General features: G+C 44.2%; 1 long non-coding RNA gene across 1 annotated transcript; it reads left to right on the forward strand.

Moving 5' to 3' along the window:
• The first annotated feature begins 3472 nt into the window (after positions 1–3472).
• On the forward strand, positions 3473–9457 carry LOC148124727 (uncharacterized). The gene is made up of 3 exons (XR_015745169.1): positions 3473–3608; positions 3686–3887; positions 9220–9457. It is a non-coding gene; the product is annotated as an uncharacterized LOC148124727 (long non-coding RNA).
• Positions 9458–13470: the final 4013 nt, after the last annotated feature.

The following is a 13470-nucleotide window of genomic DNA, read 5'->3' on the forward strand; positions in this document are numbered from 1 at the left end:
CCCACTAACCAGCTTTCCAGCTCCATTCTCCTATGCAGGGCAACAAAAGGAGACCCAGCCAATCAGCTGGGACTAGGGAGGTAAAGAATAGATGGGGGTGGGGCCAATCAGAGGTGGTATTTGCTGGTTCTCCGAACTACTCAAAATTTATGCTATCGGTTCTCCAGAACCGGTCAGAACCTGCTGAATTCACCACCTCTGAAACAAACCAACCAACCAAACCGAAAGACCCCTGGATCACAGCAAAAACAAGCCTGCTTTGCTGCCATTTAGTGGCTGCCCATAGTTTTGCATTCCAAATCTAACGTGCATACTCTAGCATTTTCTGAGCATCTCCAAATAACAGCTCTGGGAACCAGTATTCTTAGAAGACCAAAAAAAAAAAAAGAGCAGACTTTTGCAGTTCAATGCATCATTTTGTAAGAGCCTACCGTAGGGCACCCTAGGGTCTAAAAGAGATGGGAAGACATCTTCACAACCAAAACTATTTCTGCACCCCGCTTTCTGCTCTGAGCAGCTTTCAAGGGCAGCTAGCAAAATTTAAAACTGTTTTAACACAAACAATAAAAATAATTTGGCTTGGTTGGTCCAATGTGTTTCTGAGAAAGTCGGTCCTCGTTGACAAGCCTTTTATGGGATTAGTCATTAGTGCGGTTTTCAGATTACAGATTAACAGAGTTCCAAGGGACCTTGTGGGTCATCTAGTCCAACTCCCCCACAAGCAGGAGACCCTACACCATTTCTGACAAATGGCAGTCCAGTCTTTAGAAAGTCTCAAGTGATGGCGCTCCCACAACTTCTGAAGGCAACTTCTGTTCCATGGGTTGATTGTTCTCACTGTCAGAAAAGTTTCTCCTTATTTCCAGATTGAATCTCTCCTTGTTCAGTTTCCATCCATTGTTCCTTGTCTGGCCTTTGGGTGCCTTGGAAAATAGCTTGTCCCCCTCCTCCCTGTGGCAGCCCCTCAAATATTGGAAGTCTGCTATCATGTCTCCCCTGATCCTTCTCTTTCCTAGACTAGCCAGGCCCAGTTCCTGCAACCATTCTTCATATGTTCTAGCTTCCAGTCCCCTCATCATCCTGGTTGCTCTTCTCTGCACTTTTGTGGCCATTTAAGAGTTGACAGCATGCTCATGGTACAGGATCAACTGATCAGTTTCAATTGGAGCAAGTCATACAATTCCTAGAAAAGTCCAGAATGCTGGAAAAATGGAAGGAATGAGAAGAAGAGGATGACCAGCAGCGAGGTGGATGGATTCAGTCACAGTAATGATAGAGGCATTGTTGGAAATCTGAAAAGGCCACATCAGGGACAGAACATCGAGAAGAACTGTCTAGGTGGTTGATACGAATTGACCCAGCTTTATGAAATCAATCAATCAAGTCAGTCAGTCAGTCAGTCAGTCAGTTCCCAACATTTTGGATTTTAGTTTCCTGCTGTTGTTACCAATGGAGCAAATATCTATTCCAGAAGTTGCAATCCTAAAGCAATCAAGAATCCTGAATTGCACTATCTTAACCAGGCAGAATTTCCTCTCTAGTATCTAATAATCTGGACTTTTCAATTATAAAAGTCTTCTGCTAAAGACAATCAAATAGGATTGCTTCCTTCCTTCCTTCATCTTCCTTCCTTCCTTCATCTTCCTTCCTTCCTTCCTTCCTTCCTTCCTTCCTTCCTTCCTTCCTTCCTTCCTTCCTTCATCTTCCTTCCTTCATCTTCCTTTCTGCCTTCCACTTTCTTTCTTTCTTCTCTTCTCTTTTGGTACAGAGATTGAATTTGAGATTTTCCAAGGGCAAAATGAAGTAATCCAGCACTGTTTCACAATATAAAACCGTGATAGTGGAGAACAAGAGGAGTGGTATTTGAATGTCTTCACATTTACTGTCTTCCTTGATTGGATGGAATTCACTCTCTTATATGAGTTTAGGAAGAATCATTTTCCATTTCTCCCAACATCTTCACCTTGGGCTCCCAATCTTCTCTTCTCCCATTTTGTTTTTGTTTACATCTCTTGCTTTTAGATTTCACATTGTAACATCTTAAGGTTTATAAATATATGAATAGACAGATAGTTAAAAAATAATAATCAGAAGTCTCCTAAAAGTTGGGCTCAATTGCTGGTGGCTTCATGGCTAATGTCTCCATGGTTCCTTGAATCAGTTTGCTGCTGCTGCTTTCCACCAGGATTTAGCTTCCCAATTAGTTTACAGCCTTGAGGATGCACAAGTTCAGGATCTCCTCCAAGTGCTGGTGAGATTCAAATTCAATCCTGTTTAGCTTTTTCAAGAGAGCCAAGGCCATCCATCTTGGAGGCTACTGCAAATGGGACCAGCACCAAGCCTTTCTCTTCATCTAACCCTCTTCTTGCGAGGCTTGAGTTTGAGTGCGTGTTTATTCTGCAAAACATAAACCAAAGTGCCCAATCTGTTTTGTCACTGCCTTCCCACTTCTTAAGGAATCAACTTTGGAGGCACTACCCACAAGGTTTACAAAAGAGGGAAGCGGTTGTGCCATGTTAACTGGAAATCACCCTTTGAACAGCTGCATCCATCTACACTGTGCTCCTTAAATCTGCCAAGCTTTGCTTTCTTTAGCAGCGCCTCTCTTCCTTTCCCTTCTTTTGTTTACAAAGCATTTTGGCTTGGTTGGGAAATGCTTTTCATTTTGTGGGCACAGAGATGTCTCTGGAATTAAAAGTGGACGAAAGCTTTCTATGGTTGCTTCTGTGCCATCCTTTTTGTTGTTGTTCTATGAACTCCAATCATAGGGTCCATCTCTTGCTCCATGATCCATACAACAGTCAATGATTATGGGACCGGAGAGGTGGGGAAATATGGCCCCTTTATGGATTTGTGGACTTCAACTCCCAGAATTCAACTTTGGCTTGTTTATGACTTGTGGACTTCAACTCCCAGAATTCCTGAGCCAGCATAACCATTGACCGTTGTATGGATCATGGATGGATCATGGAGCAAGAGATGGACCAACTCTGGGAGTTCAAATCCAGAAAAGGTCATAAAAAGGCCATAGTTTCCCACCCCTGGTATAGGATCTTCTGTTTGAGCAAGGGGTTGGACTAGAAGACCTCCAAGGTCCCTTCCAACTCTTTTATTCTGTTATAATGTGGTTTGCTCGATGTGGCTTTCCTGCCATCTATTAATCTATTATAGTTAGGAAGCCATGATTTGCAGCTTGACGTGCTGTGCAAACCCAGACAATTGTGATTAATTCAATAAGCTGTTATTAAACAAGCAATAGTTTAATGCGGTGTGTGGAATAGAAGCGTCTATAGAGTGTAAGGCCAGGATTTATTTATTTATTATGCCATTTTAGGATTTTTGGCATAGAAAACAGATGCTTTTCATTGTGAAGGCAGCAAAGGTTGGGAAAAGTCCCAGCTGGAAATCCCAGAGAACCGTCACCTGTCACAGTAGAAAGATCAAAGAGTAGCAGCTCACCTGGCAAGAGGCCACTTCCCTAAAGTTTGGCAGCCCTGCTTCAAAAGCTCCGAGCTCCATTTGAAAAGAATAAGAGTGAATCAAGGATTTTTGTTTTTTATTTTTATCCCCGAGAAGCTGAATGAAGACATTCCTACTGATGGATCAAGGTAGGAAGCCAACACAGGTGGCAGATGCCAGAGGGGGTGATTTTGTCTAACCCTGAAGCATTCTTTTCATTCTGCAGATCTGCAGTTATTTGTCTCAGTAGGCTGGGAGGAACAAAGTAGGAAAATCAGCACTTGGGAAGAGAGGCAGTTGGATCTGCCTCGTAGCAGGAGCCCTGGTGGCGCAGTGGTTGGAATGCAGTATTGCAGGCTAATTCTGCCAACTGCCAGCAGTTTGATCCCAACCAACTCAAAGTTGACTCAGCTTTCCATCCATCCAAGGTGGGTAGAATGAGAAGCCAAATTGTTGGGGGCAACAGGCCAACTTTGTAAACCACTTAGAGAAGGTTGTAAAGCACTGTGAAGTGGTATATAAGTCTAAGTGCTACTGCTATTGCTATGGTAGCCCTCCATACCATTGCCTCGCTATCTTGATCAGAGTTGGTCTTCAGCAGGTTCGACCAGTTCTGGAGAACCAGTAGCAGAAATTTTGAGTAGTTTGGAGAACCGGCAAATCCCACTTCTGATTGGAGATTTTGCAGTAGCCTTCCCCTGCCACGCCCACCAAGCCACGCCCACAGAACCGGTAGTAAAACAAAATTGAATTCCGCCACTGATCTTGATCATAGTGAAAGAAACGGTTCCATTGCAAAGTCCCACCCAGAATCACTTGCTATGAGTTGGGTAGAAAACAAAACGAAATGGAACAAAACAAAAATATGAAATAATAAAAAATATGCCAAGTGATAACTTAGCAGAGCTCCAAGATGCCTCCTCCAAAGCAGGATGAGAAGGAACAGATGGAAATGTACCAAGGAAAGATCCATCCTGGAACTAAGGAGAAATTTCCAGACAGCAAGAACTGCTCCATCACTGGAGGTTTTCAAGAACAGACTGGACAACCATTTGAGCAGGATGGCATCAGGATTCCTGCCTTGAGCAGGGGACTGGACTTGAAGACCTCCAAGGTCCTTTCTAGCCAGGTTAAAATGGAGCAGGAGTGGAGAATTTTGAGGCCTTCCAGATGTTCAAGAAAACAGCTCTTGGGTACCTGAGAACACAACGGAATGGTGCACAGGTAGCCTTTGACATATGATCCAGTTTCGGTCACCACAATGTAAAAAAGAGGTTGAGACTCTAGAAAGAGTGCAAAGAAGAGCAGCAAAGATGATGAGAGGCTAAAACCAGAGGTGGTATTCAGCAGGTTCTGACCAGTTCTGGAGAACCGGTAGTGGAAATTTTGAGTTGTTCGGAGAACTGGCAAATACCACCTTTGACTGGAGATTTTACAGTATCCTTCCCCTGCCACACCCACCAAGCCACGCCCACAGAACCGGTAGTAAAAATTAAAAATTGAATCCCACCACTGGCTAAAACATGTGAAGAATGGTTGCTGGAACTGGGTATGTCTAATCTGATGAAAGGAAGGACTAGAGGAGACATGACAGCAGTCTTTCAATATCTCAGGGGCTCCCCAAACAAGAGGAAGCCAAGCTATTCTGCAAAGCACCTGAGGGCAGGACAAGAAGCAACGGGTGGAAACTAATCAAGGAGAGAAGCAACCTAGAACTAAGGAGGAATTTAGTTAGAACAATGAATCAGTGGAACAACTTGCCTCCAGAAGTTGCAAATGCTCCGACACTGGAAGTTTTAAAGAAGAGATTGGACAACCATTTGTCTGAAGTGGTGTAGGATTTCCTGCCTGAGCAGGGGGTTGGACTAGAAGACCTCCAAGGTCCTTTCCAGTCCTACAATTCCGTGTTCTATTTCAGGCTAAAGATTTTCCAACCATGGTAGGGATTGAACCTCCACATTTCTGCATGGAAAAACCTGTCCTCTCTTGCTGAGCACATGGACTTCACCGGGGAGAAGATGCTGAGGAGGTTTTGATGCTCTTCGAAGACGTTACCTGGCAATGATGCTGAGCTAGACAGCCCAACAGGAAAGAGGCTGGCCTAAGACTTCCCAGTTATCTATAAAAAAGATGGCATCATTCAGCCTGGAACTCATAACAATTACCAGAATATATTAATCAGAGCTAGTCCAAAGCAGAAGAAAAATATAGGAAGGGATTAGGAAGCAAGGAGATTGAGAGAAATGCACAGATTGCATAAATGTTGATATCAACTTTGGGTAGTCTGGGGGTTAAAAGGCAGATGGTTTGTACTGAGCGGGCGAAGGGAGAAGGGTTTTTGGTTTCCTTTATTTAACTTTAAGGAGAGGAGAGCATTCTGAGAAGAGCAAAACAGGAGGTTTGGGTAGTTAGGGCTGACTGTTATGGGGAAGATTTATAGTGACAACAGCTTTGGAGAAAGCATTATATTTTTAAAGTAATGGAGATGTCATTTCTCAGCAAGGCTTCGTTGGTTGCAACAGACTGAATCATAAAAGCCTGGAACTTAAATTATAACAACAAAGTCAAAGCTTACTCATTGCAGCTTCAGAATAATAAACTGTCTCTCCGATCCAGGATGTTGTCCAGAATTTAATTCTCGGAAAGGTTTAGCCAAACAAACCTAACAGGCCTGATACAATCCTGGCTTATTGGAAAAATTAAGTCTCAAACAAACATGCATATCTTATTTCTCAGCAGGTAAGACAGGCTCAGTTTGTGGGGGGATAGGACTGAGCAGCTAGGATAATTATTTATGCAAGAAAGGAAGGGAGGGATGGAGGGAGGGAAGGAGAGAGGGGTCAGACTGCTATATCAAAAAGTAGAAAAAAATAAATCATTGGAAAATAACTTTTCTATCTCGATCCTGGTGGCCTTCCAGGTATCAAGATGACTCTCGGAATTGTGATGCAAACACATCAAAAAGACACTAAGCAATAAAACAACTTCTTCTTCTTCTTCTTCTTCTTCTTCTTCTTCTTCTTCTTCTTCTTCTTCTTCTTCTTCTTCTTCTTCTTCTTCTTCTTCTTCTTCTTCTTCTTCTTCTTCTTCTTCTTCTTCTTCTCCTCCTCCTCCTCCACCTCCTCCTCCTCCTCCTCCTCCTCCTCCTCCTCCTCTTCTGCTTTTTTGCTTTTCTGTTTTTTTGATCATTGAATGCCACTTTGCACGCTCAGCTGTGTCTCCAGGGCACAGACCCACGGTTTGCATATCTTTGTTGATGGTGTCTTGCCATCTCTGTTTTGGGTCCCCGTAAGGTCGCCGGCCATTAACTACTACTACTAGGTAGGCAGCAGGGGTGGGATTCAACCGGTGTTACAACCTGTTCTTTCCTGCTTTTTTCAACCTCAGCTGTGCTGCACAAAGCAGCTGAGATTGAAAAAGCAGGAAATAAAGGACAGCCAAGAGCCCAGGTGGGCAAGTGGGGCAAACAAATGACCAGAAGGTTCTTGCAGTGAACCGGTTCGGTGTCAGCTGCTCTACGGAGCTACCGGTTCTATAGAACTGGGCCGAACTGGTAGCATCCCACCCCTGGTAGGCAGTCTTGCCCACAGTGGAAGGTGCTGCTCTCTGGACATGTCCCTACCAGAGGAGTCGGCCTTCTCTCATCTTCTCTATAATTGGTACCATGCCAAAATACTGTCGAATGGTGTCATTTGTGATGTGGTCAAGAAGGGAGATGCCTGATATCCAATGGAGCATTCGCATGGCATGGAGATAGCTTCCAGCCCCTGTTGTTGCTGCCCAGCATACAGTGCCATACAGTGCAACAGGGCAGACGGTTGTTTTGTAAATCTTAGATTTAAGACGGGTTAGCATTCATCTGTCACATAACACACCGGTGAGTTCTCGCCAAGGCTACATTCACCCTTGCTTGCACCTTGACACTGATGTCGTCATTGCCTTGGAGGTGGGATCCCAGATACTGAAAAATGTCCACCTTCTTTCACTAAGCAGTAAAACATAATCTAACCAAATATTCCTCTGATTGGTAGCAAATTTCTGATTCATTCTTGGACAGAATCTAATAGAGTCAGATTGGAGAGTTCAAAAATTCAAACGAGGCCCATGTTTAGTGTGCAAACAATGCATTTTATCTCTAAGCTAGAATCTATCTCCCTTTTCACACTCACACAAAAGATCTTCTAGTGTAATGTTCCAACTGTGTCATGACAGCCAGACAAAACAGCAACAATTCGCAGAGATCATTCCAGGTAATTCAGGCTAAGAAAAATAATAATCTAAACTGTAGTTCACAAAAAGTTCATCTATTCTTTGACTCTTTCTCTGACACACCTAATCTTCACATGACTGAAACATCTCTCGTAACTACCACGCTGATTCATGAGAGACAACCTACCTGCCTGAGTTGAAGGCAAACGCAACGTGAAGGGGCAAGCAGCTACAGACAAGATTCAAAGTCATTGGATTGTGAGTCAACCATCAGGAAACGATGGATAGAAAAATACATCTGGGGATGAGCACATTCAAGACCCCCAGAGTGCACCTTCTCTAAAGTAGCACCTGCCTCCGGCAACAAGATTCCTTGACAAGATCCAGATGACAGAAGAAGAAAAGGGAAAATATGGCTCTTCACTCAGGCCTTGGTGAGAGAAAAGGAAACATCTCGCTTCATCATGCCTGCCATCTTCTATCTTTATCGTTTATTGATTTGATTGCAATTTCTTTGACTGTTGTGAGCTGCCCAGAGCCATTGAGAATCAGGCAGACCGTAGGTCCTGGAAAAGTAGAACACATGAGAAAAAAGCAATTCTGACTTGGCTGCATTAGGTATCAGTCGAAGTAGAGTAGGGCTTTGACCAACTTTCAAGATTTTGTTGCAATACTTCCCAGCTTCACTGGATGAGGTAAAAGGTAAAGGTTCCCCTGTCCAGTCGTGACTGACTCTAGGACATGGTGTTCACCTCCATTTCTTGGCCAGGGGAGCCAGCCTTGTCCAAAGACATTCTCTGTGGTCATGTCACCAGCATGGTGATACACCAAAGGCACATGGAGCTGTTACTTTCCTGTGGTACCTATTAATCTACTCGCATTTGCATGCTTTTGAATTGCTAGCTGGGCAGGAGTTGAGGCAATGAACAGGAGCTCACCCTGTCATCTGATGCTTGGGTCTCAAACCTGGCCTGTCAGCTTTCTAGCTTACAAGCTCAGTGTCTTTAACCATTAGATTTAACCAAAAGGCTAAGACATATGATGTTTGCAGGCCAGATCAGTGTCCATCTTCTGTGTGTTCCTGTGCAGCGAAAGTAAGAAGTCCACTTCGGTTTTAGAGGTGAACGGGACAGCGTGAACAATGCACATCTGCCACCATCATGCACCACATACTCCCAAGACAGCCTGGCTAATGTCAGACATGTAACTTAAGCTGGAGCCTTAGCATGCTTCTCCTTGCATTCTTCTTTTCCCCGAGATGATCTAATCCAATTTAAATGCACTTTCCCCCTTGAAGAAGCCTCTGGTTTCATTAGACTCTGACATGTGTCCATAGCATCACTGTTCTTCCTGGGGCTTGCTTTTTTTCTTTCTCTTTCTCTCTCTCTCTCACACTTACTCACTTCCTGGTTTTCAAGCTCTTATGGTGATTCCTTTTCAGGACTTCCTGAAGTGTGACCTCCCTACTTGCCAACAGGAAAAACTGAATTGCAGCAGCACAAACAATATAACCCATCTCTCTTGTTTCCTTTTGTTCTCCATTTCCAATAGGCGCCAATGAATTGGTTGGCACTTCGTACGAAGCTACACATTGTTTAATTATCGTCATGATCAGATACTAGATTATAAGTGAAAATGCATTATTTGCAACAGCTGCAAGGAAGATACCAAAGCACATCTTTACAAACAGAGCTGTTAATATTGGAGCAGATGTATTGAACAGATACAATTGCAGTAATTTTGAATGTATTTGGCTAAAACCTATGCTTGCAAATAAATGTTCAGATACAACTAAATGCAACTTTTATACTTGATCACGATCAAGTGATCAAAATTTGGATGCTTGGCAACTGGTTCATATTTATGACGACTTCTAGCCTTCAATCAAATCAAGCTTTTGAACCTTCTAAAAATGATAACTGAGGTGATCATTATAAAGTCCTGGAGGCAGAGAAGATGTAATGATGGGACTACAAAATAGACTTACCAAATCTGGATAGCAAACATCCAGAGAACCTCCAAAGGCAGCAGAAATGATAGATAGACCAAACGTGGCTGCCATCTAGTGGTCAGGTGGATTTTTGCAGCCCAAATGTGATGGTGCTAAGCCTGTGGAATGCATTGTTGAGGCAGGAGCCGAGTGCTTTCTAGAACAGGGGTCACCAATCTTTTAGACCACAGGGACCACTAAATTAATAATTTTAAATCCCGCAGACCACTAATATGATCTGCCTAATGACTGGCTGGTTGGGCGTGGCTAGATGGTCATGTAACTGGGTGGGTGTGGCCAACTCAATGTCACTTACGTCAAGGGATGCCTCGTTGGCCTCTACATAGGCTTTCCAAGCAGAGGGAAGAACTGCAGGAGTGCAAGGCCAGCTACTGCCACCTGGAGGCTCAGCGGGCTGGTCAGCCAGTTCCAGGCCATTGGAACGAGGCCCTCCAGCTCTTCGCCCAAAGCCCCGCACCAAGAGGCCGAAGCAAACCCCAAGTTAGAATTTCTGCCCTTCTCTGACCTGCACGAAAAGACCCCGAAAGGGGAGACTCTGTGCAGAAACATAAACGTTCATTGCATGTATCCGGCCCAGGGGCCATAGTTTGAGAACCCTTGTTTTAGTGCAATATAAAAAAATGCAAATAATTTTTCTGTGGACCACCCAAATTTTTTTTGCAGACCATCAGTGGTCCACGGACCACCAGTTGGTGACCACTGTTCTTATAAGATGACATTCTCTTAAGACTATTAAGTTGACAGCAAGCAGTGCTGATTTTCACAGGCTTTTATAAATAGCCCTGCCTGGCTGTTTTCATCCTCTGGTAAGCAACAATCACCTTCCGTTTATCACATAAAATAAATTTTAGGGCCGAACATAAATCGCAAAGATCTGAAAAAGTGCTTCAGTTCAGCCCTTACCCAGGTAGACCAGCGCTCTGCAATTTATGAAAGAAGCCATTTCTGCTTTAAGGGTTGTTTTATAGCATCCACTCCTTAAAGCAGCAGCCTTTAAAAAAAAAAAAAAAAAAGACCGGTGTGGAAATTCTAAACAGTTGTGGCTGTTTGAATTCGTACCAGCGCTCTGTGCTTTGTGTCAGGCTGATGCCTTTTTCTGATTCATGTTCAAAGCCTGCACCGCCCCGCCGTACATACGCAGAGAAACTCACACATAAGTATCATTTTTCCCCATTTAGATCATACGTGACTAACAAAGATATTTAAACTGGTAATCCCCAGTAAGATTTTTGTTCCTTTGGAGCTTTCACAGATCTGCTTATGCAGCAGCTCTTCCTGATTTTATCTCAAACGGCAGACGCCATTGAAGAAGGAGCAACCTGACAATTTCAGAAGAACTTGTGAATTGGACCAAAAAAAAAAAAAAAGATTTCACGCTTGGCATCTCCATTTACGACTGAAAAGAATAATAATAATCCCCAGGTGAGCAAGGTGCCCTGTTGTCAAACTGGAGCTGAATCCACTCCTTGTGCTAAACAAAGGTTTGTCAAGCGAGAGCTGCAAAAACTGGGTTCACGCCAACCAGATCATTGTAATTATAGTTTGTTGAAGAAACATAGGCTCCTGTGTCATTGCTGGCACGAACAGTCCACAGCAAGGGGGTCAAATGGGGGCCAGATCTGGCTCACGAGGCTGCTCTGGAAACAGCAAAGGACTGGCCCACAGTGCCTCTGCCCGTGAAAACAGCTCGGGGGGGGGATTCAAATTTTTAACAACCAGTTCTGTGGGTGTGGCTTAGGTGGTGGGCGTGGCTTGGTGGTCATGTGACTGGGTGGACATGGCTTGGTGGTCATGTGATTGGCTGGCTGTGGCCAACTCAATATCACTCACATCGAGTCATGCATCTCCTCGCCTGGCCTCTCATTACTGTGGGGATGCTGCAACAGTCTTAAGTGTGAAAAATGGTCATAAGTCACTTTTTTCAGTGCCATTGTAACTTTGAATGGTCACTCCACACAAGTAAAGTATCAGAAAAAACTCCAGAGATGTTCCTGAGACAGGAAGTCTAGTCCTGCCAAGAATGTAATAAGGGTTAATGGAGAGGCAGTTTCTGTAAGCAACACCAGAATGTTTCCTTCCTGCCTTCCTTACAGGATTAGGCCAGTAATTTCTTCTAACAACCGGTTCTCCAAACTACTTAGAATGTTAACAACTGGTTCTAGCGAATAGGTGCAAACTGGTAGAATCCTACCCCTGATGGTAAGGTGACCAACTTTCTTACAATGAAAAGGAGGATACATATAAATTGAAGAAAAAAAAAAAACCACTTGCACATGGCGCACTCTCTCAAAACAATTCTCCTGTGTGGAGTGCATGCATTTCATAATTGTGTCTCACCACACTGTACCGAGCCTTGACGAATCGTCATGTCAAATATAAATACGTCACATCATACACAACAGATCTGCTCGGCATCGATCAAATACGGAGATTTACAGATTAGTCTTCAAATATCAAAAAGGAGGACATGTAGGAGGACACTTTTCGAGGGAGAACAGAACTTACAAAAGGAGGACTGTCTTCCCTAAAGGAGGACGGTTGGGTCACCTTAATGCATAGCCCTCCCGAGCTCTTTTTGCTGCCAGAGGGTTGCAGGAGGCTGTCGCAGCTGGGAACAGAGCTCGGAAGCCCATTTTCGCTGGCAGAGCGCTCAGGCCACCAGAGGTGCCCCCGACACAAGTGATGTCAAGCTGGTCACGCCCACCACAGACCCCCAAGGTCAAACACAACCCTGATGTGACCCTCAATGAAATTGGTTTTGACACCCGTGGTCTACATCAGAGGTCCCCAAACTTGGCCACTTTAAGACTTATGGACTTCAACTCCCAGCATAGTTGGCTGGAGAATTCTGGGAGTTGAAGTCCACAAGTCTTAAAGTGGCCAAGTTTGGAGACCCCTGGTCTGCAGGGACCAATGGTGAGGCTCCTCAGAAGATGCCTGGTTAGGCCATTGTGTGGTATCTAAGCCCTCTTGATGGCCAGGAGGGGTGCAGAGTGAACTCACCCATGATGGTGTGCCTTGGAAAGCGTGAACAAAAACAGGACTAGCAAACAGGCAGCCAACCTACCTGCCTGAGCGCTGTAGTCTCCCAGCTAATGTAACATCACTATGGGCTGGATAAATAACTAAATAACTAAATAAATAACTAAATAAATAACTAACCGGGCAAACCAGTCTGACCAAAGATGATGGGTTTTTTTCAGAATGGTCAAATGCAATACAGTTGGCACAAACACCCAAAAGCAGCTGTGAGGCGGGTTTATTGGGTAGCACAGCCTGTTTTGGACCCAAGGTGCTCTAATCGGGTGGGAAAACTCCCCCTTCTTTTAGGCTCTCCAGGTAGTCCTCCACTTACAAGTTGACCCGATAACAACCTGGATTTGAAATTCTGACAGTTTCTTTCTGCAAATTGAAACCATCAAACTTCTGGCTGTCAGCATTTCAGCAACCCTCCATTCCAACCAATAACTCCGAGACAGACATCACGCCAAAAGTTCTCTTTTATTTGGACAGTAACTGGCATGACTGGGGGAATCCTGAATCTGAAAATTCCGGGCTTCCTTGCAATAATCAAAACTCCAAATCCATCCTCCTACACCCATCATCACATCACATGCCCCGTCCATCGTTCGCCCCAGCTGAAGACCTCCCCTCGTAGATGGGCACAATAGCATGACCTTTGAAATACAAAAAGAATGGTATTTTGTCTAACTACATTTACACTCCAAGAACTTCCACCCTCCCACTTTCCCAGGTTGAAAATGTGGCAGCGTGGGAGCATCTGGCCTCAA

The sequence above is a fragment of the Pseudonaja textilis genome, chromosome 13 (assembly GCF_049901715.1).
Source record: "Pseudonaja textilis isolate UNSWEBS1 chromosome 13, rPseTex1.2, whole genome shotgun sequence".
In the NCBI taxonomy this organism is placed as follows: domain Eukaryota; kingdom Metazoa; phylum Chordata; class Lepidosauria; order Squamata; family Elapidae; genus Pseudonaja; species Pseudonaja textilis.